The 23245-nt window shown below is 39.2% G+C and overlaps 1 long non-coding RNA gene across 1 annotated transcript in view; it reads left to right on the top strand.

Annotated features, from left to right (window-relative positions):
* Positions 1 to 21229, top strand: part of LOC129501678 (uncharacterized) — a 141242-nt gene extending 120013 nt beyond the window's left edge. The window contains exon 6 of the long non-coding RNA XR_008662791.1: positions 19915 to 21229. This is a non-coding gene — a long non-coding RNA (uncharacterized LOC129501678). The remainder of the gene's footprint in view (positions 1 to 19914) is intronic.
* Positions 21230 to 23245: the final 2016 nt, after the last annotated feature.

Genomic DNA, 23245 nt, shown 5'->3' with positions numbered 1-23245 from the left:
CATCTTTTAGTTCTCCGTCAGGCTACGTTGCAAAACAATCAATCTTGCTCTTGCACTCACTTGGCGGAAGTGCCACGACACGAATTGTGCAGTGCTTTGCTCTTGCCATGAAGCCTGGGTGACAAAAGTTTTTACAAGAAGCTGACTGTATTTGGGGTTATGAATATGCAATGACTCTCATTAGTATTGAAGCGCCAGAGCAGGGGCTGACATCCCCCGCCACTTTGAGTTACTGCAGAATCGGCTAATGAATTGTCTTGCTCTTTAACGCACACAGTCTGCTGTTGTGGCTCCTAAGTTCCAAGGGGAGTTGCCCAGTTTGTGAAGACCATTGACTGCAGAAATTAATTGTCAAGAACTACTCTTGATTTTGTGAAATAATGTTTAGACAGTGCTTAGATTGTCAAAACAGAAAAGTGCTGAACTTTGCATAAGGTAATATCATGAATAGGAAAATTTAGAAAGACACGCAAGAATGTATGTATGTTCTTATATTCACCACTGTGTATCGATATGTTTCTATCCTGGATCATTGTAGAGTTAATTTATCAATATATAGGTGAAATCTAATCCACAGAAGGCTGACATTCTTTTGGTGTGTCTATTATCCTTCCAAATAGAAGAAACAGATGATAGAAAATTTCCAAAATGAATAGGGTTGAAACACAAAGCTATTCCATCAACTCTTTACCATATTCTTTCTTTCTTTTTTATTCCTGGGTCTCTGCCAAACATTTTGCAGCTCATACACATACCATCTTTCATGAATATGTTACTGATAAGGATATGTTTCTAGCCACTGATTAAGATATCTGAGCTGATTTGTAGTGTGTAAGAAGATGCAAAAGTGCGCAGAAACCATTTAGAACAGTCCCTTCTCAGTAGCATAAATTAAATATGTTTTTCCACACACCCCCCTTGAAATTTCCTTTCAACTAACAGAGACCTTCTGTGGCTTGCTGCAGATTGTAAAGGATGGATTGAATTGAGATGAATAATATATGCTAAAAGGTAAGGGATATGTTGTGAGCTGTGCAAATAAGGCAATGAACAAAGAGTAAGTCCTTATATTAGGTGCTTGTTGTACAGTCACTTATTTTATCTGCAAGGTAAAGGCATCTTTGCAAGGAAGCAGATACATTATTTTTGTAGAGCTTTAGAGAGTAGTGTTATTATAATATTTGTTTGACCCGTTGCTGGAAATAAGAAAAAACTAAAGCCCAAGAACATACACATGTACCAAGTATGAGTATAGCTTAAAATAAATGCAGTCTGACAAAAGTGGCCCAACATCATATGTCAAACACTTGTTACCACTGCTGCCCTTAGTAACTGCACATGACTAAGAACAAATCAGTGATAAAATCTCAAGAAAGATGAAACCAGTCTGGACCTTTGCAAAGACCATCAGTCATTCTACAGACCTGTAATATTATTTATTCAAGTAGTCCTTGGCTTGCTATTAATGGATGTAATACATCCTCTACTTCTAGAACGAAGTCACCAAGAGACTTTTTTTTTTAAATTGGACACATCTCAGAACCAATGAGATCTGATCACATAACGATTAACTGGATTATTCAGTTGCATTCCTAAATGTGGGTTCTAATACTTCACTATCAGCACAGGTCTTGAAAAATTTAGTGTTTTAAAGTACCTGTATGTAAAGGACCTTTATAATGACAAGAACTTTCTTATTTCTCTATGCTGTTTTCTTAGGTATCCAAACATTTTTCATCAAAAGGCAAAAGGTCTACCTGGGTGTACTAAAATAATCAAATTCCACATTCAGCTCATATGGAACACACTAAGGTTTTACAATATAAAAGTGGAAACAAATCAGCTGAAATAATTATATCTAAGCATAGAGTATTCAAATTTAATGGAAATATTAACCAATATTTGTTACTATGAATATGACAATCATAAAGTGAAAATATCTTAGTTTTAATTGCAACTGTGGTAGTTTTGATTTGGCGCTGTAATTAGCATCTGCATTCTAGACTTTGTGACTGCTGTGAAAACATTATTTATGGAAGTTTTATCCAAATATAATTTGGTGCTTATTACTTTTATCAAATGTTGAAGTCTAATGAAATAAAATGCAAAAACTTTTGCTTCTGAGAACTGTGCTGACAATCATTTATTGTACCTTCTTTTCTATACATAACCACAGTACAGTTGTAACAGCAGGCAAGGCAAGATGTTAGGTGGTTTCTATTCATATTGTTAAGTTGCCCTGCTACATACCTGCAATAGAATTTGGGTACTTACAAGAAACAGCAAAAGTATGTATGAATTTAGGCTATCATTTGATTCCTCTTTCTACATTCTGTAGCATACTTACCATAATTAACATTCTGATACAGTTTTATGAATTGGACCAAGAATTGGAGTATTCTATAGCAGACCAAGCACCAGGAAATTAGAGACATATACTTGCTCCAGTGTGTCCCCCCACCCCATATCTTCCTTCCTCCCCAACACAGACTCACCTCACAATGCTGGCGGCAGGGTGGGGAGAATGAGAGAAGTGTTCAATCTTTGATGAGCTTACCCAAAATTTTGCCAGCAGAAGCTATTTTAATTTGAACACTTATGTAATTTTGAACATTATATGTAAGTTTTGTGCTTTATGGTTTATCATTTTCATTTTGATTTACAGGCGGATGGGGGGGAGGGCACCATAATTTTTCAATCTTTAAAGTCTCTAGAGATCTTGATCTGAACTTGGATGGACCAATGAATTTACCATCAGAAAATGCTTATAAATTTTCTTGTCAGTCATAAATTAACCTTTGTTGAGTATAATCAGGGGCTGGGAGTGGGGAGAAGCGGATTAGGAAAATACACAAAGTAGAATCCTGGGTATCAGGAAATTTACAGCGTAGCTGGTATGAAAGATTGCAGGGGAAATGATGGAGATTCATTTACAGGGCTTAGGTATCAAGAAATGTAGATTGATTTATGAACAGGAAGTATGTAAGTGTTTCAGAGCTGCCATTGAGATATGAGAACATCCTTAGGAGGGGTAACTGTAGAGACATCTTTTTTTTTTTTTAAAGAATTTTTTTTAATTTATTTATTTATGATAGTCACAGAGAGAGAGAGAGGCAGAGACAGAGGCAGAGGGAGAAGCAGGCTCCATGCACTGGGAGCCCGACGTGGGATTCGATCCCGGATCTCTAGGATCGCGCCCTGGGCCAAAGGCAAGCGCGAAACCGCTGCGCCACCCAAGGATCCCTATAGAGACATCTTATAGGAGTCAAGTTCCTACTTGGATTTTGGAAGTTTAAAGATTTTATTAAAATGTATTAAATTTGGCTTCACTTTGAAACAACTTCAGAGTGTCTGAAACTCACTTTATATTGGTTTCAGTGGCAACATTTCCTTCAGAAGTGATACAATTTGAAGTTTAGAATTGCGTGTTTATAATATGCTTTTCATTTGTCTCACTTAAAAAATCATATCCTTAGATAGGGAGAAAAAACCTTCTTTACTATAGCTACTCCTTTTAAATGTAATAACTAAAAGAGGGAGAGAAATGCATTAAAGGATCAGGGTAACATCATTTTGAACAACCTCTTTTCTTCCCTAGCTTCTTCCCCAGTATATGGATACATGTTGATTCCATATTGATGCCCAGCAAAATAGAGATTCCTGTCCTGTATCACCTGAGATAGTCGTTATATACCTTGGGGAGTGAGGAACTGTTAGTCCTTGACTGGGTCCTTGAAAAGTGATATAACTAATACTAACCACAGTTCTGGCTCTCAGTAACATTGTGAAATTATTTACTAGCCCTTGCTTGCTTTCACACTCTTCTTACCTCTCTCCCCTTTTCCTCAGATGTTAATGAAGGAGACTTGAGGTTACCCCCCCCCGAGGTGATTTGCTTGTCTTATAGGAGACTGTGGGGTTTGATGAGTATTAGGTGTATGGAAGGCACTGCGCTAGGTGCTTTACATTATTTATTTATTACAACACAGATAACGATGTAAAAGAGTGGTGTAGAGAAATGTAAAAAATTGTCAGGATCACACAAGTAGCTAGGTTTTGAGTCCTAGTGTTTCAGACTCCAAAGCCTATGTTGTTTGCACTACAGCAAAACATTTTAAGACCTAGAATAATCTATGCTGAAAGTTCAGGCTTTGTGCCAGTTGCACAAGAAAAATGCTTCTGGCTGGGAGCATTGCCCTGGTGCCCTTCAAATTAGATGAGGTGGATCTAATTAGTTCTACTAACTCATAAGGCCAGTTTTGTATAGTTGCACCTTAAGTTGTTTAAATGTAGGCTTATTTGAAGGAGATTTTAATCTTTGTTTTGAATTTATTCAATTAAATTCAATTTAGTGAACACTTATTGACTGCCTGGTCTTTGCCAGTCACTGGGCTAGTGGTACAAAGACCGTCTATTTAGGTAGACATTATCACATTTTAATACTATTCCCTGAATGCTATAATAGAGGCATATGCAAGGAATCATGGGAGCATAGGAGGGAATAATTAATTTGAGGAAGGATGTCAGTAAATGCTGTGTTTGGGCAGAACCTCAAAGGACAAGAAATAAAAACTTGCCAGAAAGATAGAAGGAGGTTGATAATTTATTTCAGGTGATGGGAACAGCATGAGCACATGTGTGAATATACCTGGCATGTTTGGGATATGACAAGAATGGTTGATTGTATCAATGGTCATGAATTTTTCCCTCTTCTATGTCCAACTCCTGGCAATGTGATATTGAAGGTTCTTCCATTAAGAAATGAAGTCTGTTTCTCCATCGCTGCTTTTGGTTGACCATGTAACTTAGTTTGGCTGATGGACATTAGTAAATGTAAAACTGGTAGAGACTTGAAAAGTACTTACACACACTAGGGATTCTGTGCTTGGAAGCCTGAGACCATATTGTGATCGAGCCCAAGATATCTTGCTGGAGGATAAAGTGGCCACGTGTAGGAAACGGAGGCTCTGACTGGCAGTCTGCTGACCACTCACTGATGTGAGTGAGATCATCTTGGACCATCCAGCTGATCCACCATTTGACCATAGACATGTGAGAGAATCCACGGGAAATCCAGAATGACCCAGTTTATTTGCATAATTATGAACTAAATAAAATGTCATTTTAGCCACCAGGTTACTACTTTTGCTATGCAGCAAAGCTCATATACGGAGGGTCTGAATGGTGCAGGGAACGTGGATAGAGGCAGTGGCTGAAGGTGAAGGAACTTATAGCATTTACAACATCATGTTGAGAAGTTTAGATCTATTTTGTAGGACCATACTTCCCAAATTTCACTGATTAAAGTACCAGTTTCTTTAAAAATATATGTATGCTCCCTGAATTAGATTTTTATTTAAATTGTCTGAGTTTTATGCTAAAATTATTTTAAAAGCTAACTTAATATTAAAACCACAGTTTGAGTGTTACTTCCATTTTTCTAAAACTTAAAATTTATAAATACTTAAAACATTGTGTTAGGAAAAATCATTTTGTATATTGTGAGCACTGCATTCTAGGATTTCCTGCTTTAATAAGTATGAATCAGGAGCATGTGAAGAATAATTTGAAGTAGAGAGGTTGCCGTTGGGAGGCATGGAGAGGCTACTGCAGAGGTCCAAGTAGGATATGCCACATGGTAAACAGAGTTCAGATGTGTTCTGGAAGAGAAAGGACCTGGTGACAGATTTGATATATGTAGGGGTGGGAATGGGAAGTGTGTAGTACCCACTGAATGGATACTATTAAGAAATAGAAAAAAAAAGATAATTAAAAAGATAATAGATGTGATGTTGCACTGAGTTTGTTAACGCAGATCGTTTAAAACAGAAGTCTACTAAACAAACTATAAACTATATGTGGGTCCGAACTTAAAATGTTCTTTTTTGAAATCATCAGCACATAGGTGATAGGTAGTTGAAGTCACAGAAGTGGGTAAGATCAAGAGGAAGTGTTTATTTAGTACAGTCTTTAGCTTTTTTTTTTTTTCATTCTTAAACTCTTATGGCATATGATTTATCCCAGCTAGAAATAGTAGTTCATTTGGTAAAGATTCTCAAGTGGAGGTAAAAAGTGTCATATAACTTGAAAAAAGGAAAAATGTCCCTTAGGTGATTTTGATCGACTATTCTTCACCCCTTGTTGATTTAGAGTGAAATGAGGACAGTGCTGAGGGAGAGGAATTAATAAAAAGGTCTCAGCAGCCTGAGCGATCTATCTTTTTAAGAGGGAGGGAACTTTTACAGAAGTGAAGGAACTTTAAGATGAAGGGGTGAGCCATGATACTAAATTCTTTGGAGAAATCCAGTAGTATGAGGATGAATCTTTAATCAAAAGTGGCTCATCAAAATGTAGTATAGGCATATTATAGAAGCACTGTAAATGTTTGGGTGAATGATCTTTGTAGAACTGTTTTATGTTTGAAACATTCCATGAGCCTTAAACATTGAAATCAGACAGGGTTTGTAATTGCACTGTTTTGGACTTCATTTTTATTTAAAAAAATTTTTATTTAGTCATGAGAGACCCACAGAGAGAGGTAGAGACAGGCAAACGGAGAAGGAGGCTTCCTGCGAGGAACCTGATGCGGGGCTTGATCCCAGAACTCCCAGGTCATGACCTGAGCTGAAGGCAGATGCTCAACCACTGAGCCACCCAGGTGCCCCTGTTTTGGACTTTAAAATCAATGGATTTGAAAATACTTTGTTTCTCTGTCTATGGTCATTGAGAAGGGTTCTCGCTTGGGCTCCATTGTCCTGATTGTAGTGCAAAACAATCTTTGAGCCTGTTTTCAAGAGATGAGAGTCAACATCTTTGTTGTGGCCACTTCACACGCAGGCCTCCTTGTCTTTTGCCACCCATGGTTCCCAGAAGTAAGCTATTTGCCTTAGGATGATGTGGGTTGAGGGAATGAATATCTGTAATTCGCAGAACTGGAATGTAATCAGCCTATCTGGTTCTCAGGTAATTTTTATAGTCACATCAGCTTTTAAAATGATGGTTATTTTTTAAGTGACATAAATTTCTACCAGGCTTTCCCTGCATCTCAGGAGAGCCTGTAGATCAGGGCAGTAGTTTCCTCAGACCATGATTTGGTGCTGGTGCATCCTGCTTAGAGCATGCTCAGCAGCGCACACTGGTTTGACATCTGGCAGTCACGATTCCTGTGAGATTGGCTTCCCTGCAAATGTGCCCTGAAAGCATCCCTGCTGTGCCCCTTCTGTCCAAGTGTAAACACATCACAGGAAATGAACAAATAAAAACCCAACTTTTCTGGAAGGAATCAGGATCCCCTTATTCAGCTGGAACCCTGGGGTTTGGTGTCCAGCTTCAGGAAATTTGACTAACCATTTGGGTAGAGGCTGTTGTCTCATGGCACCTTTGTCGCTTTCTGCTTCTAAACTCCCATGTGCTGTCCATTGCATCTGTTCTAAGTCATCCCGCTGAGGAAGATAGCTTCAGGACCTTTAAAATCTAAAATGAGGGTTGACTTTGACTGTAGATCCATTAGTGCAGCTGGGTTTAGTTATTTACAGTTGTAAATTTGGCATTGCATTTGCTGAGAGAGGGGACTCACTTAACAGTAATCGAGGCCGTCTAAAGCTAAACGGACAAATAATTGAATATGCATTTCCCCTTCTTTTCATACGAAGATAAAAATACTAAAATGATCAAACTAGGTATGTAACAAGGAAATGAAGACATCAGTATAAACGAGGAAAGTCTTTTCACCTCCCTCTTATTGTCTTTCCAGTCCCCTTTTTCTCCAGCCTAATGGAACACATTTTAAGTAAAAATACACGCACCGCTTTGCTCTCTGTCTGCCTCCCACCACAAACAGCAGCTCAGCCCCTCTTTCAGATCCACTTCAAGGAAGCACAGACTTGAAAACTCTGTCCCATGGTGTTGTCTGAACTGGCTGCCACTCTGCAGCACGCACTGGGTCCAGTCGCTGGAGGGGTGGAACCCGAGAGGTGAGCGAGCAAGCAAGAGGGAACACGTTGCTGAGTGGGTCAGGTGGGCCTGTGTGGAAGGATATAGGTGAGCCAGAAACTAATGGGAGAAGAGGGGCCTTCGCTAATTTTGATGTGGGGACATCTTCTCTTGCATGCCAGGGTATTTGAATATTTGGCAAACAGCTGGCTGGGCTCTGGGGGAGCGCCTCTTGATTCGCCTTGTCAGATGTTCCAAGATAAAATGAGGCAGCCAGCACGCCAGCACATAGCTCATAGCCTTGCAGTCAGTTTTGAATTTAGATTTGAATTGTGATAGCAATGTCATGGTGGCACATGCTTTGAGAAAGTACTTATAGAGAATAATTGAAAGATTCAGTATGAAGCTTCTGAAAGCCATAATTTAAAGTCCCAGAAGCCTCCACATTACTTTCACCATTAAAATTTAAAGTGACAGAGGCCCAATTATGTATGGTTATTTTCTTAAATAAAATCATATTTCTACCCCAAGTGAAAGATTCATCGCTGCCCACTAATCTCTGTCAGGACAACCAATCTCAGTTGCATCTTGTGTCAGCAGCGATGATGGTTCAGAGTATCCTGGGGACAGTGAAGCGATGATGCAGAAGCAGAACTGGAAGCCCTCTGCGGAGGAGCCGGACCTGAGGAGGCTGATTTGCTTGACAGTCCCCATTGTGGATCCTTTCTGGTGACAGCTTCCACATGTAACCCAGTGCAGTAGGACTTTAATAGCATTGGAGAAGCAAAGTAGGAGGCCGTAGCACACATTTGGCAAAACCTGAATGACGTCAAAAGCTGTTAAGAGGGGGCAGCTGGTTGTAAAGCTGAATCACACAGAGGAATGGGGACTTGGAACATAACTCTAAAACCTGATAAAACAAAACTTCGGGGCCTGTTGAAAGAAACGCAGCTTTCCCCACTTATGTTAGCTCACAGCAATCAGTTTACCAGAAAAATTGTTTTGCCAGAACTTCTATGGCCATTGACCACCAGGGCTTGGAAATAGATCAGTGGGAATGAAAACATTTCTTGTTCAGAGATTTTAGTTTCAGTTAAAAGTATGGAGCCAGATTTTAGACTATGCATCTTTCCACCGATTTCTTCTTTCTGTTTGATTTTACTTTATACTGCATTGTGACTTGGGAAATACGGTTGTAATGGTAGCCAGAATTGCGATGAAAAATTGCACAGGGCCCGTCAAGCTTAAAACCACTGTTATTTATGAAAAACTTTATTTCTTAGGGTTCCCAGGGACAAAGGAGCATGCGAATCAACTAATATTATGATGCACGATGTTGAATGATATAGCGAGTATATCTATCTATATTGCTTAGATAGCATGTCTTATAAATAATAAATCACAGTTTCTCAAAAGTTTCACAGTATGATAAAACATTTATAAATGGGTCTCGGCTCTGCTAAGTTTTGTTGTAACTTTAGCACAACAGCCCTGTGGCACCTTGCAATTTTAATTTTTGTTGCCTGGCGTTAGCCCTAGATTCTTTCTACCCTTTTATAAAACTGGTACCGTGCTGTGAACTCAACTTCCCTTCCTTCATCTCTGCCTCAAATCACTGAGGCTTTTTCTATTCCTTCCCTTTTATTCATGCCTCCATAAGAAGCATTCACTACACTTGTGTCCATGATTCTGTCACTGTGCTTAGACTCTTGCTGTAAATTATTTTGCTTCTCCCCTTTTCCACATTTGACATTTTGTTGGCCTCTTCCTTGAGAGAGAGAGAGAGAGAGAGAGAGAGAGAGAATTCCTTCCCTGTATTCCCTAACTCTGTTTTCTCTTTTTCTTCTTGACTTCTTTTTTGCCTTTGCTTTCTCAGCATTCACTCTTTAACCTGTCGTAGTCTAGATTTAGCCACTACAGGTCCAACTTTCTCAAAGACTGCTCATCACTCTGCCCTAGAGAGAGAGAGCAACTTACCTAACTGGTAAATTTGGGGTGAATAAGTGGTCCAGCGTAGCCTACTGCCACCTTCCTCCTTGGAGAAGGGCCTGCTTACCAGGAGCCTACATTTTTTTTTCTGAGACTGGGAGCCCACCCCAGCCCAGCACTGTGGAAATGGGTTAATTCTGTAGTGAAAACAGTTAGGCTTGTTTGGCTATTACCCCCTCTACCCTAGTCTCAATCAGTAATAACAGATGTATCCTAGCCTCTCATCTGTTTTATTTTTATAATATTTCTTAATTTGTTTGCAATCCAGGAGAAGAAGAAAGTCTCAACTTGGTGGATTGCTTAGAAACCTAAATAAAATAGTGTGTACAAGTAGAAAGTTAGTCTTCCTTCTCAGTCTCATTTTCCAGAGGCATGGCCTCTATCTCTGTTTCTGCACCTTTGAGGACTAGAAAAAAAGTTGCTGTATAGAAGCCAGGAAGCAGCCCTTACTAAGAACTAAATCTGTTGACACCTTGATCTTGGACTTCCCAGCTTCCATAACTATGAGGAATATATGTCTGTTGTTTCAGTCACCCAGTCTATGGTATTTTGTTATAGCAACCCAAGCTGACTAATTCTTCATATGATTTTTCTATGCATATGCAAATGTATGTATAAGTATATAATAGAAATATTTTTACCTGAGTATCACGTAACAGAAATATGCATAGCTCTATACTTACACCTATATAGCTCTGAAACAGGTGTTTTTGTTTCATATACTCTTTCTCTGTATACATTTATTTGTAGACATACACAGTTGTATTTTTCCAAAAATAGTAACAGACTCTGTGTTTTGTTCTGCATCTTCCCTTTTTCACAAACACATTTTTATATTAGTAAATGGAGACATGTATTATTATTATTAATGATTTTAAAAACATTTTATTTATGTAACTGAGAGAGAGCACAAGTAGGCAGAGTGGTAGGCAGAGGGAGAAGAAGCAGGCTCTCTGCTGAGCCCAATTCAGGACTTGATTCCAGGACCCTGGGATCATGACCCGAGCCAAAGGCAGGAGCTTAACTGAATGAGCCACACAGGTGCCCCTGTATTATTATTTTTAATGGCTGCACTGTATTCTGTGGTTTAAATGGCCTTTAATAAACCATTCCTCAGCTGCTGGCGCTTTAGATCCTTTCACACTTTTGAGATTATAAACAATGTTGTAGTGAACATGATACTGTTTTTATTTTTGTGAATTTGTGCTAGTATTTCTGTAGGACAGAGTCCTAGAATTGGAATTGCTAGATGTCTCAAAGGATTTAATTGACTGGTAGTGATCAGAGACTCACGATGGGAAGGATTCTGAGAGAGCTCAGACTTTACCCCACACTCACTCTGACTTTGAAAAGTTCAGTGAATGAGAATCTATATTCTCCCCAGTAATGCCTTCCAGTGACTTGAAATTGAAATAAATTGTTAAAGAAATAGTGATAATTTTAATGCTCTGGCCAAGAGTTGAAAGTGAAAGTGAAAGACTGAATCCTAACATAACTCTTTGGTGAGCTTGTTTTGCACACCAACCAACCAGTACAAGATAGAGGATTATCAGAGTTATGGCAGTCTCAGATATTTGGATTAATTTCCATTCATATGGTAGGAATTTTATACTTTTATACTTTATGTAGTGTACCATTGGGAAATTAGTTCACTCTGAGTGTCCAAGGCTGCAGACCCATCCTTTCAGATGGCTCAGCACACTGGCCACCTTTAGCTTTGACTATCACTAGGAAGCACATGCCTTGTTGAGTCCAACCAAACTACAAATGATCTTAAATCTGGTTCTACCATGTACCTCATGGGGCATGGGACCTAAAAGAGTTGGGCTGTCTTTAACCTGGATTGTTTTACTTCTATCCCAAGGCTATTTCTTTTGCTGTAAGAGAGGCATACAACAGCTCATTTACAAGCTGAGCTAAAGAAGAGAAAAAAAACAAAGCATGATGCAACCAGAGAGAAGGATCCTGCCTGCTTCGGTAGCCCTGTCCAAAGCAGGTAGGATTTGTTTGGAATCTTTACAACACTGTGATGACCTAGGTGGGAAAATTCTGACTTGGCCCTCAGAGCAGACATGTGCTTGACTATCACAACTTGTCCATTTTTCCCATTCATGGTGCACATGGAAGCATGTCTTCATTAGAAACAAGTGCAGTGTGAGTAGCAAAGATGACCATATTAAACATCCAGGAATTTTCACTTAATGTGCATATTTGTACAACACTGCAGAAAAGACCAGGGCTGCCTGGCTATATTAGATCATTTCACTGCTCACCAAAGAGATTTGAAATGGACTTTTAATTATTATTGCCGATTTGCTATGGCTGTATTCCTTAATATGAACATCTGATTAGGATTAATTTTCTTTAATTGATGAATAGAGCGCTTAAAATTATAGAGTTGAACTTGTTGTAACATATTGGCATATGTATGTACTGTATTGCACTTTTTGTGCAACATGTATTAAGACTTTTTGCTGAAGTACAAATTATAGACACTTAACCTGTTTTAGTTTTGAGGTCACTGTTCTTCCTTCCTTCACCTTTGTGTGGCTTTTTACATTTGTTAATGGAGATAGAGGAGAACTAAGTGACTATTAAACTCTTTTCTATATACAGTAAAACCCATAACATGTACCTCACTAAATTTGGAATTTATGATAATGAGAGCAGGGCTGGGTTAAAGTTTACTTTTGCATTGTCTCTGAATCAAAGATTTGCTGAGCTAATAAATAACATTAAATACAGTTAAAGGGGGATGGCACTATTGTTTTATAAAGCAAGCTTTTCAAGCACTCTAGAGAAAGGCCTTGAAGAGAAGTAATGAGGCAGTGTGGCAAAAGGCATAGTCCAAGGACAGTGCCACTTTCTATCTACGTGACCTTGGGCAAATTACTTAGCTTTTCTGAGTTCCTTTTCCCTCACCTATAAAATGGAGATAGTTTACCTAATTTATGGGGCTGCTGTGAAGATTAGATTTAATGTTTAGAAAGAGTCTGATGTGAAGTATATACTTCATAAATGTCAGGCAATAACTACCTACCTAATATAATTGGTGAGCTAATTTCAAACACCATTTTTTCACTAAAGCAACAGTCTTCCATACTTTAGAGTTTTGTTAACCTAATCTGAAGTATTGCTTTGTTGTTATTATTATTATTGATTGAAGGAAACACTCAGCACTTTGATGTGGTGATAAAGAGCTTTGGAGTCCAACACACTAAAGTTTGAAAGTATTTCTGAAATTCATTAGCTACATGTCCTTAGACAAATTACTTACTATCTCTCAGGTTTTATTTTATAATTTGTAAAAATGGGATGATAATACCTGCTTCAGGACTTTTATGAGGACTCAATGAGATAATGCATGTGAAGTGTTCAGCCTACTGATTTTTATGTAGTAAACTCTCAAAACATCAGCTGTTGCTATTATCATGATCTTTTGGACAACAGTCCGTACTTTACACTTTTTGTTAATTTAGACTCGTCTTCAATTCACCTAACAAATTTCACTCTTGATATAATCTCCATTCTAGATGAGGATTTTTAAATACATAAGTAAAAAATTATAGAGAAGCAAAATGGCTATATATAGGTAGAGTGAAAGAGGAAAGAATAATATTTTAAAAGTGGAAGCACAAGGCTTTAAATTAGACTTAAATTACTGAATAATCGATTTGTGCATAATCTTTGTGTCCTTTTTGAGAGGCCTTTATATCAGTCAGAATAGAACTGTCTTCTCTCTCTCTCTCTGTATATATATATATATATATATACAGAGAGAGAATGTGGTGGACTGGTCATCAGCTCATATCATTCATTGGAGAGAGAGTAGCAGTTAAGTCCATGTTCAGTTTTATTTTCATCTTGCCTTCCCTGTGTGTTTCATAGGCTGTATAGATGAGAAATGTAAGCACTATAATGTCCTGCATAGAGACTGGAATCTATCCTCCCCTAATGACAGGCTTACACAGTTTGTCAGAATCCATCACCTTAACAGATCAGACTGAATTACTTCGATGACTGGCAAATGGGTGGTACTCATGGTGAAGTGAAAGCAGCCAGGTGTGTGTGTTTATTAAGTGCTCTTCAATAGAAATAAATGTGTTTTACTGAAAACTCTCATCCATGCTATTTTTGCAGAAGCAAGAAGTGCCCATCTTCCTTTGGGAAAACATAAGAATGATTTTTCTCAAGATTCTGAAATACTGCAATACAAATTCACATCCATAAACATGTTATAAAAATCAGGTTTTGGTTTTTTCCCCCTATCATATGCATGTACAGTAGAGCCTTGTAATTAGAACTAGAGGGGCCAGAACCATTAATGTTGGAGCTATGTGCCTTTGACTTTCCAGGGATGCCTGATTTAAGCAGATAATTTTTTAAAAAAGTAAAATCAGTTCATTAGGTTGACAACCAATGGTTTAACGAATAAGAGGTTTCATATAAATAAATTCACAAGTCAGAAAAAACCCTTTGTCAGACCATGTTTTCCAAGATTTGGGTCAGAAAATGTGATCACTCTAATGCACACAGTGTTGGTTAGTTGCATTATTCAGATCTTTATTGGAACTGCTTAATAGTTAGTTGTTAAGGTATGGCATTATGTGTCTAGATTTGGAGTATCAACAGGAATAGCAATAATAATTTTTTTATTGAATTCTTACTAGGTGCAGACACTGTGCTAGAAGCTGGGGATATAATGGGAAACAAACAAAAAAAGAGAGTCTCACGTTGTTAACAATCTATGAAGTAGGTATAGACAAAAACAACTTCATAGAGTGTAAATAATTTGTCCAAGTTTTGATAGGTAGTACGTGGCAGAGCTAGAATTACAGTGCTGTATTTGCTACAGCAGCCTAGCTTATGTTTCGGCTAAGAGACTTTGAAAAATAGTGGCTTAAACAAGCTAGAAGGAGCTCCTGACATTGTAGAGATGCCATATCAGCCCTGGACTGCTTAAATGTATACAATCGGGTAAAGGAAAAATAAACTTCTTTTTTACTACGCAGCCATCCCTGGGTGTTGGCTTCATTCACATGTCTGAAGATACATAATCATTCTTTTTTTTTTTAAAGATTTTATTTATTTATTTTTAGAGAGAGAGAGCGCACAAGCAGAGTGGGGAGAGGCAGAGGGAGAAAGCAGACTCTCCACTGAGCAGGGAGCCCAACAAGGACACAGTGCTAGATTCCAGGATGCTGAGATCATGACCTGAGCCAAAGGCAGATGTTTAACTAACTGAAGCACCCATATGCTCTCATAATCATTCTTTTTAGCACTGGGTTTTATATACAACTCTGATGAATTACTGAACACTACATCTGAAACTGATGATGTACTATAGGTTGACTAATTGAGCTTAAATTTGAAAAAATAAAGGCATTTTCTTAGATGTTGCACTTCTAACTTCTACTCGCATCTTACTAGCTATACCTATCTGCCGGGAAGGTCTGAAAGTATATCTTTGGGCCATGTACTTCTCAAAATTCAGGAGTTCTATTAATAAAGAAAAAAGGAGAGAATAGGGTATTAAGGGACAATTGACAGTCTCTGCATCAAATGATAATTAAGAACATTGTTTCAAAATGGAGTTTTGATATAGACTTAGACAAGTGATAAATGATCTCATGACTTTGGGATATGCTTACATCCATTATACATTTCTTTCCAAGTAGTATATCAAGGTTTTGTACATATGATATGTGTATGATATATTTAAATACATTATGTGAGATATTATGAATAGTACATGCTTCTTCAGAGGACTCTGGTTATCTACAAATGCTAATTCAAAATTTCACAATAGAAGAGCCCCCACTGGCTTTAATCTTTGGCAGAAAGCCTTGCAAAACCCTTGGGATTTATCTTGTTTGCATTCTCACTCAAAAAGATCTCAAACTCAGAGTTCTGTGTTGTAAGAGATGCATTCATAGAGAGATGGCTTTATAGAAATAAAATTACTCTGAGGTTTTGAGTAAAGCATGTATTTAATACATAAATCATAAACAATCCTGACCCTGAACTTCAGGGTTTCCTAGAATTCTTGGTCTATTCTTTTTTTTTTTTAATTTATATATTCTTTTTAGGTAGGTCAATGTGGGACTCAAACTCATGATCCTGAGATCAAGAGTCACATGCTCTACTGACTGAGCCAGCCAGGTGCCCCTTCTTGATCTATACTGATAAAATTTTGGCTTTTACCATAGAAAAATCAATTAACAAGTATTGAGAATATTTCTTAGGAATATACTTAGTAGTTACGTTGAGATGAACCCACAGATCCTTACTTAGGTATCTTCTGGGGCCACAGGAGGAGATAAGCACAGGGTAGACCTCAAGACCTCATAACATTCTTGTTACCTTGGTGCTGCCCACCCCTCATCCCCCAACACCCAAGCCTAATGCAGTCTCATATGAACTTAGCTGTCCATATGGAGCTGCTTGGAAATATTGTGTCTTGCAGACAGATAGATGTCTTTGGTTCTTTTTCTTGGGTCCAACTCTTTAGGTCCTACTTTACTAGTGACTAGATGAGGCAGGAGAAAAATGAAAAAAGAGAAAGAAAAGTTTACGTTAGAGCTGGTCCAATTAGTTTGTCCTAAGCCTTATCTTGGGGAAGAGTTATTGGGGATCATCTACCAAGTGGGAGGCAATTCTAGACCTGTTTCGCTTCATTGGCACATGGAAGTAGAGAGAAGCAATCTGCAGAGAATGAGGATTCCAAGAGATGAACCCCACAAAGAGGGAACAGCCTACAGAAGTTGAAACTTTAACCTTTTTCTCCATATACCCAAAGCTCTATCACCTATTAAGAAGTTTAGTTGAGTCCAGTAACTTGATTCAGTCTCCTTACCTCTCTTCCTTCATGGGTGTGGGTTTGGGGAGTGTATTAAGGGTGGGGAGAGAGGGAAGTGGAACTTTGCTTTAGAAGGCACTATAACACATACAGGACATGGCCTTTATCCTGGTCCTCAAAGAACTGATTGTCTGTCTGGGAAGCTAATGTACATGAAACATTTAGTGAAAACCAAAGCACTTGAACTATGTGTTATTGATTATTCGAGAAAGAATCCAGATAAGGGATAAATCAATGTGTATTTGTTTCTTGGGGAAGGCTTTCTGGATCATGTCACAAGTGAGGTGCCAAAGGATTAAAGGAACTTATTAAGAAGGCAATAAGGAGGGGGTGAACAAAGATTCATAATGAGCTTAGAGGTCAGTGAACTTATGTACCTGAGGCAGAGACTTAATTTTGGAGACTAGGGAATGAAGTGGAATAGGATGGTGGGATACTTCAAAAATCAGGCATATGTTAAGCTATAGATAGTCAGGTGAGTTTTTTTCTTTTAAACTTAGTGTTAACCTCTAAGTTTTTATGGGACAAAGGGAGGATAAATTAATAAATTACTGACTAATTGAATGAATGAATAAATAAATTGTATTGTAAAGACACTGTAGATATTATAACTAGCCTCTTACATAGAAATTTGTCTAAGCTGGGAGTTTGGGGTTCCTCTGCAAGATCTCAGCAACATAGGTTGCCAGGGAACAAGAGAAGTCAAGACCAGGTATCACAGCGACTGGGAACCTGGCTGTGCTCGCGTTAGCCAGCAGTCTAGTCCTCAGTGAACAAGAAGTGTTGGATCTGAGGAGATCCAGTTCAGCAGGAGATTTGGTTAACTAGAATGTGGAGAGGAGGTAAGACTGAGTCAGGAATGGTGCTGTCTTGGAATTTGGGCAATGTAATCATAGCTGGATTCCAGCCGGCAGCTTGAGTTCTGGAATAGACTCGTGGACGGTGGTATCAGGGCCCTACTCAAGTAGATTGAAGTACAGGGCAAGGCACAAGGTCTTGAAGGAAAAAGGAAAGCTAGCCAGGGCAAACAGTTCAGGAGACTGGGCCAATATGTGTGGAGTTAGCAGGGCAATGGGGGAATGATGATGAAGCTGTGTGGAGTAAGCTCAGGGCAATTCAGTGCATTTGTGGCCAAGAAAGGAACACCGTTGCTGCTATCTGGTGTGTGTGTGTGTGTGTGTGTGTGTGTGTGTGTGTGTGTGTGGTTGCTTGCTTCTCTTTTGCCTGCCTGCTGAAGATGCATTGAAGATCACAGCTGTGCTGAGCCTCTTAAGTAGATCCTTCAGGGGCCCTACCTCAGACAGATCTTGGAATGAATGGCTGAAGCAGAGGCCCGGTGGAGGTAGCATCACTTGGAAGGAGTTGACTACAGCACAGGAGACGGAGGCATAGCTAGGAGCCTGTCATATCCCAGGCTGAGGAGAACAGGGCTTGGCAAAGGGGTGGGGAGGACTTAGTAGAAATTCAGAAGCAAAGGGAGCTGCAAAAGACATTTCAAATTAAGAAGAGGCTTCAATGACAAGTTTGATATAATGGATAGGGAAAGAAGAACCTAAAATGATTCCGGGTCCATTTTAAATGCTCATGTACTTTGACATTTTTGTTCCTGAGCTGAAAGGTGTTGTATTTCTTCTAAACCCAAAACAATTTTATTTGACAGAAGACAAAAACAAAAGTTATTTACAGTAGTGTTTTGCTCAAATAATTCAACGGGATAACTGTGCTTCTGCTCTAGGTTTATCTCCCAGCCACACCACGCAGAGGCTGCCCCACTCGCAGCCTCCCCATCTTGCACAAGGGGAGAATGCCAACCAGAATTCAGCAGCATGGCTCTCTCACCCTTCACCTCTCACCACCTCTATTGCTCAGTGCACCATCGGAAGGAAAAGTCCCACCCTAGTTGAGTACACTTCCAGCATCCCTTGCTATAATCATCTTCCCACACTCACACCAGACCTGGGCTCACAGACATGGGGTGGGGTGGGAGATGCTGGGCAAACAGCAGCTTCAGCTAATCTTGAAGCCTCTGTGTTCTTTCTTCCCGAGCTGAGCCTCAGGAGGGTGAGGATCCCGATCCCCTGGGACATGCAAGGAGGGGGTGGGGTGGCAAAAGAGTGAGCCTAGGAAACTTGCCCACTCACAGAGAGCAAAGTTCCCTCTCCTTAAATAACCAATCCCCATTCCCCCAGCAATAGGCCAGGCCACTGTGAAGTCGAGTAGAGCTGACAGGTATTTTCAACTGACGTATCCCTTTGGCCTATTCTTTAAAAACCCAAAGAAATGAAGTAAATTAAATCAGTGTGTTAATAAGGCTAAGCTTACTTGTGTAAGCTTGTATCTTGTATCTCAACTTACTTGTGTAAGCTTGGCTTTGTATCTCAACTGTGGTGGGTCTGCAGTGGGACATTTCAGAGAAAAAGAGCCCTTGAGCAGGTGAATGGATAGAAATATTCCTTGCAAAGATGCTTTTCTTTCCTGTTCTAAGATAGTGTTGATAGTGTACGTGTGCCTGAGCATGACTGAAAAGCCTTAGGTGGGGCCTACCTGGGTCTGTGTGTGTGGCTCTCATGGGGCCTTGGTTGCTGGAGGAGATGTTTGAAGTGTTTATCCCTAACCTCTTTTACTCACCTGGGTTAGTTCTGAGCCTTTGCTAACTGAAGAGCGCTCCTATCTGGCTGCAGGGCTTCACTGCAGGGGGCTGTGTGCGGCTGTTGGTTCTCAGCCAGCCACTCTGAGGCTCCATAATGGGACATAGGCATGGACTTCCCTCTTCGTGAATGGATAGGGCTTGGAACCTCAGGACAGGTTTTATTCCTATTTCTAGAGGTGAGGACAGAAAATACAGGTTCCTTACCTGAATGGGAAAATTCTGTTTTCAAAATGGTACAGGTGTGTAGTATTTTTTATTTTATCGGGCTTGGATCTATAACTGCGGTGGCATGGATTTTAAGGTCGTTATATAAGGTAAGGAGAGAAAACTCGAACCAGCCTTATTACCATAAAAGATCCTGGTTGTACTTTTGAAGGGTTGAGCTAAATAATTTTAGTGATCAGCAGAAGACCAACTGTTGTACTTCTGAAAAGTTGTTCTTAGAAAGTCTTGGATTAATGATTTGTTTCCATTTTGTTCACAGATACACTGTCTGTAGGACAGGGGTAGACTGAATACCTGCTTCACTGAATACCTGCTTCACAGCACCTTTCACATTTTCTTGTTGGAAAGACAACCGTTGGAGAATCATCTTGTTACCATCAGCAAAAATGCAAACAAATCAAGACATTAAGAATGCCACAGTGGCCAGCAGTTAATGATGCCAGTGTTACACAAGCTTCAGCAAAGTTTTCAAGACAGTGTGCCTCACTAGCCAGGAATCAGGGAAGATTGAACCTATCCTTTTTGTCTCAGCTGTTCCTCAAATCAGTGCAGCCCCTCCAAATTAATGTGAATTGAAACATGCATTGCCTTTTCAACTTAATTGAGTACTTACTATGGGTGAATCACTGCACAAAATAGGGGAGGGAAAATGAGGGAGACAAGTAAGATGTGTTTCCTGCCTTCAATGGATTTACAATTAGTTTCAGGGCACTTTTTTTTCCCTGCTGCTCTTAATTAAGTGTGTTCTAAGATAGAAAACAAATGAATGGAAAAGTGTATTCTGTAAGTATTTTAAATCCCTTTAATAAAAAACAAAACAAAACAGTCTAATGTGGGCAACTAAGGACATCTTAATTCCATTTGTTTGGACTTTTGATAGGTAGGATTTATTTTATTCATTCTGTAAATATTTGGTAGACTTTAGAGATATTAACACATTAGATTTGGAATTAATTGAATTCAATTCTCCCCCCACTCCCGAGCTATAGATTATCTGTTGAAAAATATATTGTGTTTGTACATTTCTTGCAGAGTGGGTAGGTGAATTACATATGTTGTCTCTGTAGGCCTCTACCTTCTGTGCCTTAGGAGCCTGACATCATGTGAGCTATTAGCTTCGGGAAAGGGGGAGATTTGTATCAAACTTGGGAATGTTGTTCATGGACCCAGCATAGGGTTGGGATAGGGGCAAAAGAGACCTGGGCAATGACTCTGTAGGAAACTTTGGCTATTTTGGTATTCATGTGTTGTCCTCTATACTACAAAATTATGGTTTTTTTTTTTTGAAGACTTATTTCTGATCTGGGAATAAGTCATGATTCTTCCAGTGTTAAGATGCTAATATGACTGTAGACATTAGACATTTTATGTGGTGTATGTAACACATTTTTGTATGTATGAAGCAACAATAGACATGTCTTTGTCTTGAGTGGTGTCCATCTGAATGGAAAATGTGCCAGCTTTTTTTTTTTAAACATCAACAGGCTTCTTAATTAAGCTGCCACTATATACTGCCAATAGCACTGTGTGGCATTTGAGAAATGAATTGTGAAGTGCCGTTTCCCTCTTATTGAATAAACAATGTTGCTCCATATAAAATGGATTTAAAGTGTTCTTTGAATGGGACATTATATTGCTCCCTAAAGAATTTGATGAGAATTCTCATACTCTCCCTTTTTACTTAATTTCCCAAAACTTTTATTTTGCTCCTCAGTAAGGAATAGTTCTAATTTGACCAGTGACTTAATTACATGATTCGTCCTTAATAGGATGAATTGCCCTGCCCCCAAACTCCTGATACTGGATATTTGTTAATCTGAGTTATGAAACTATATTTTACTACATTGTAGGTATGTACTTCATGTTCTGGGAAATTTTTTGGAGGGACCATCTCTATGTTCCTGGAACCTGGCACAGTGCCTGGTGCATAGTAGGTATGTGTTGAGTAAACATTTGGTGGTCAAAACATGTGAAATAGCTTTTTTCTGTGATTCCTAAGGCTCTATGAAAGACAGAGGGTCTTGCTAACAGAGTAGCACCTTCATCATTTGTAGCTCATAGTCAATCTAGTTAGAATACGACCAAATTAACTGGGTTCTTCATATTCAGTCTAGTCCACTGGGCTGCTTAATGGGTGTCTTGGATTCATCAGTTTAGGCCTGTGATTTGTACTAGCATCCACTGTGTTTCCCCTGGCCCTTGGCCAGCTCAGTAGGGGTGGGCCTTTGGAGGAGCTTTTCTGCTTCTCCTCTGGTTGTCTTCCACTAAGAAGAGCAGTCACTCTATTCACTGGGTATTCACGTCATGCCAGGCGCTGAGCTAAGTGTTTTACACATATCCTCTCGCTTAATTATCTCATTTAAACCTTACAGCAACCATTTGAAGTAGGCATTATCTACTGCAGTGATATGTATGTGTCTTGCTTAAGTCATGGGGATCTAAATCCAGATCTCTTAGATTCTAAAGCCTGAACTATTAACCTCTCCCCTCTGCTGCATCCCAGGAGAAATTCCCAGTGCCTGGTGGTGTGGGGGCAGATCAAATCTGGATCTAGTCCAGATTCATTTCATTTAGTATTCCCAACCAGCAAACTGTCTAACAGATAAAACCCAGCAAATCACAGTTGTTTTGAGAATGGGGGAGGGCAGAGCAATTGGGAGAAAGCAAAGTTGGAGACAAACCAATTTGAGTCAAACCTTTAGCCTTTATCTCATAATGCTTTTTTTTTTAAACTTTCTTTTTTTAACATGGCCTGACACCATGTGATAAATCAAAGCCTGACGTAATTGACCCAGAATTGATCCCCAAATGTCTTTTGGGGGAACATGCTTCAACTCTGGTTGTTGATTCTGAGAAATAATTGCCACCCTAGAAAGGTAATTACATATGCCATTGTTTATACACATAATGGGCTCAGAATGCATATTCTGCTCAGAGGGAAAGAGAATCCTGCTTGCACATTAGGGGTGTGTGCTATGTATTGTGTCAGAATGCCACAAACAGCCTGTGAACTCCCTATTACTGCTTCTTTCCCTAACGTGTGCGTGCGTGCCTGTGTACATGGAAGGGTGAGGTTAGGAGTGAGGAAAGAGATGGGCCGTGGAAGGCTGTTTGTTGAGCTGAGTGACAATGATTTCCTTTTCCTTAATTTTTTAGTTTACCAAAACATCTTCTGGATCTGATTCATTTAGCTTGGTCTGGTAAAAGGATTGTTTTCTTCCTGCTTGGCATATGCTTATTAATGAGTTCTCATATTTCTTTCCATCAAGGGCTGTTTACTTTGTGGAAATCTAAAGTGAGAATCATTCTCCACAACATCCTCCTAAATGCCCTGGTTTTGACCACCCCTTTAAGTACACCAGTCAGCTAAAATGGTAGCTTGTGCCTTTCCTCTCACTGTGCTTTCTGGTAAAACATAAGTGGGATTTAAACCACAAATGACCAATTAAAGCACTTCATGCCTTTTTCCTATAGCCATAAGACAGTAGTTATCCTAAGTAAATATAACAAATAGGCTATTTTGTGGTAGTCTAACCCTAGCAACACACACACACACACACATATATAACATATATATATATATAATATAT

The sequence above is a fragment of the Nyctereutes procyonoides genome, unplaced genomic scaffold (assembly GCF_905146905.1).
Source record: "Nyctereutes procyonoides isolate TBG_1078 unplaced genomic scaffold, NYPRO_anot_genome, whole genome shotgun sequence".
Classification (NCBI taxonomy): Eukaryota; Metazoa; Chordata; class Mammalia; order Carnivora; family Canidae; genus Nyctereutes; species Nyctereutes procyonoides.
Note: the sequence above shows the minus strand (reverse complement) of the source record. Positions and strands in the feature narration are given on the sequence as shown.